This window comes from Ananas comosus, linkage group 3 (genome assembly GCF_001540865.1).
Source record: "Ananas comosus cultivar F153 linkage group 3, ASM154086v1, whole genome shotgun sequence".
NCBI classification, from domain to species: domain Eukaryota; kingdom Viridiplantae; phylum Streptophyta; class Magnoliopsida; order Poales; family Bromeliaceae; genus Ananas; species Ananas comosus.
The window spans coordinates 6,863,849-6,867,822 of record NC_033623.1 but is presented as its reverse complement, the minus strand read 5'-3'; the positions used below and the strand labels follow the sequence as shown (position 1 = coordinate 6,867,822).

General features: G+C 36.5%; 1 pseudogene; it reads right to left on the bottom strand.

Annotated features, from left to right (window-relative positions):
* Window positions 392-1,211, bottom strand: LOC109707237 (annotated as a pseudogene).

Here is a 3,974-nt window from a genome sequence, read left to right as displayed (position 1 = left end):
TGCTCTTGTGTACAGCTGTGCATGAGGATAGCCTTTACTCTTCCGCTCCCCTTATGTAATCTTAGATTGAACCGTCAAACTCTTTAAATAATATCAGTCCAATATATTACTCCAAAAGATCGATCTAGAGAAAACAAATCCTGAAGTATATTAACATTGTCATTCACGTGCATAATAGATATAAAAGATACATTAAATTAATAGATGAGACAGAAAATGGGGATATAACCTATTATACCAAAATTAGGGAAATATAAATTCCTTAAATTTTGTTCTACTTTACGTAATGGAGGAGAGTTTAGAATTGGTTTAAAGTTAACTATGATATCATATTACTATAAAGATTGATCAAGTAAAAACAGACGGAGAAATATATATTGACACAATACACTATATTTATAATATAGAAACCCCATTTTTATTCGTCCAAAAGGCAAGTAATTAACATAGTAGTTGCTGTGTGACGTGTACTACGTTCGAATATAGCACGAACGTTGCATGCAAGTGCCTGGGATTCCATAAAACTAGCTATTTCTCTTCTTGATCATGACTCACTTAAGGGTTTCCTCCACCACCACTCCCGTACCCAGAACCATACCCTGATCCATACCCGGATCCATGCCCAAATCCAGACCCTTCACCGCCGCCGCCGCCGCCGCCGCCACCCTCGCCACTTCCATACCCTCCGCCATGCGCACCACCCNTCCATTCGCGCCACCCTCACCGTATCCGGACCCACTACCAGACCCATAACCCGACCCGCTACCGCTGCCATTCCCGCCACCGCCGCCACTGCCGCCGCCGCCGCCTCCGCCACTTCCATACCCTCCGCCATGCGCACCACCCTCACCGTATCCGGACCCCGACCCGTACCCGCTCCCCGAGCCGTAACCCGACCCGCTACCACCACCTTCTCCACCACCGCCACCGCCGCCGCCTCCTCTTCCATAACCACCACCACCATTGCCTCCGACTCCGCCTCCTTCGCCATACCCGGAGCCTGAACCATAACCGGAGCCCGAGCCAATCCCCAAGCCACCGCCACCACCGCCTCCGCTACCGCTGCCGCCACCTCCACCACCGGCTTTTGTCCCGAGCCTCATCGCATCGGACAAGCCAACGGCGAGCAAAACTACGAAGCAAAGAGCTACAATATTAGTGTTGTGAGCCATTGTTGTAAAGCGATCAGGCTACCTTGCGGAGTGAGATGAGATAGGATATGGATATTTATAGGGCTTTAGTTGCATGCATGGTGTTTATTGCTTTTGCATGGTGTGAAATATGAGACTACTTTGGAGCGAGCTAGTGCGTTGTGTTGACTAAGCTGGCATTATCTCTTCTCACTAGCTTTTCGCTTTAGCAGATGCTTGGGTCAAAGTGATTAGGATTAGGATTCGTATATATGTGGTGCTACGTACTATTACTCTTTTCTATTTGTCGCTATATATACTTCTTTTTAAATCCATATATGTGTCTACACGCAACTGGTTTAATATGTATGTCAAGTCACTAGCTGAGTGAGTTGTAGCCACAACTAGTTTGGTAATATTGTGATGGTTAAAAACATTTACTTTATATTTTAAAAGATTTAAAATTTTAAAGCAACCATTTTCAAATTTTTTATCATTTTTTGCCCTATACATGTTTTTCTGGTTGTAGTTGGCATCGTAATTTTACAGTATAAAAAAATATATATTTTTATCCATCGTATGAACAAACTTGGCTGTACATATTTGCAAAGTTATAAACTAAGCAATTAATGCTTTTAGTACGTGTGTTTGATTCAGTGGCAATATTGCAAAATAATTAAGAAACATCAAACAAAAGCTTCTGCATTTGATACTATTCTTTAAATATTAGATTTTTTTTATATATAAAAAAGTGTAAGAGCCACTAGTGGTTATTTAGTTAGTGTACTTTACAATCTACCTAATCATATATAACAATTAATAACAAAAAAAACAACTAAAATTCTCCGGTGTATCAAATTACATAAAGTCATTAATTGGATTCGAAGTTCGTTAAAGTTACGTGCGATCGAGTGGGTGGTTTAACTTTTGATTAACTTTTGTAATTAAGAAATTGATCAGTGGGTTGGACACAGTCGATTTGTGAAAAGAAATGGCCTATCATAGGTTTCTAGAGTGTTGGATTTTCCACCAATAAATCTTACTTTGACGCTCTCGTCGAACTATTATCTATAAAGGAGAATGGCAAGGACTTTCTTCTTCTTCTTCTTTTTCAGCTTTTTGAATATATATATACATATTGTTAGCTTAAAGAAGCCAGCATATTCCTCTGCGACAGGTGGCTAAGTTGGGCCTAGTTTTGTTCAAATTAAATGACGTGAGACCAGTCAAATTGGACCGAGTCATTTTCGAAATGGCATAAGACTGGTTGAGCTAGCCAAGTCACATGTTGAGACCTTAGATGCTATATTTGTACGCTTTAAGTGAAATGGTTATATAGTTTTAACAGCTCAAACTTTTAGAATTAGTGGTTAACGCCAACGATCCGACATATGTTTCACATAAAAAAATAAAATTTTAAAAATAATTTTATTTATGTATTTTGTAGAATTTAGTAGTGTAAGTAAAATAAATATATTTTATTCGTCAGTTATAATCAATTAATTTGGCGTGAAAATAGGAATAATGGTGGAGGATTTACTAAATCAAGGTTATTTACTAAATTTAATTAGATCAAGAAATTTATATTGTTTAAGTAAAAATTTTATTTGATTATATTCAGCTATTTTGATTGAAAAATAAGAAAGAAAGTAGACTAATTAAGTTTCGGTTTATTAAAACTTAACTTAGTTCAAAAGTTAAATCATATGGTTTGATAAATTAAAATTATTTATAACAATTATTTAAAGTATAGATACACTATGAAAATATAAAAGGTATTTTTGGAAGAAAACTTAGCAAATCGAAAATTTCTATTTGCTCATTTATATATAGGTTGGTTATCTACAAACATATATCAATTTCTGTAATATACAAACAAAATACCTGTAGAAATCCCATCGCCTAAAAACAATTTTTAAATAAGCTAGTCTTCTAGACTTTAATTTTTTTTGTTGACAAATTATATTATATTTTTTTAAAAAATTTATTACATATAATTATTGTTTGAGAACTAAGAAGATCGGTATGTACTGTAGTGTATGCTAAGTCGAAACCTATAAACTTAAAAATTACACATTACACTACAACAAAAACAATATATAGTAACATTTTTAAATGTGATTACAAATCAAAAAAAGTGCTACTGGCTAAATTACCGACACTTTCTAAAAATGTTGCTATATGTGGGCCGCTCTATGTAGGGCAAACTTAATATTTGGCACTCACTCATCCAGCGACATGTGGCGGAGGAATACGTAGCGATCGTAGCTCTCTACGGTCACTGTGAGATCCTCGTAGCCGAACTCTAGCCACCAGAACTGTACCTCGTTGGTTACGGCGGCAGAAGATGAGAAGGGAAGATGGTGATTATTTTTTTTTTCCTTTTCTATTTGTAATCGGGCTGAGTGGGCTGGGTGGGGTTGGTTGATTAGAGAAATTTTTTATTTTTGATTTGATTGGGTTTTATATTTAGGCCTAAGTAGATTTTTTAAAAAAAATTTGGCATAAATGGGATACTTACACAAAAGTGTCTTTATAATTTAATTCTGTTGTAGTGTTAATTTTCGGGGCGTTTGGTTCGAGTTATCCTGCCAGAACTATAAGCAATTTTGTTAGAAGCTGTCTAACTTATAGTAGCGGCATCCATCGTTTAGTGAGTTATGATATTTGTTATTCATCAACTCACTATTGGTGTTCCTATTATGTTGGCATATGAGTTTGTTTACAGTAGCGATATCCCTTGTATGTTTATTTATGACAGTTATTCACTGATTTTTCTTGCTACGGTGGTTGACTGGGTACCTCATGGTTAGTATCTTGATTCATGTTACAGTAGTGGTATTA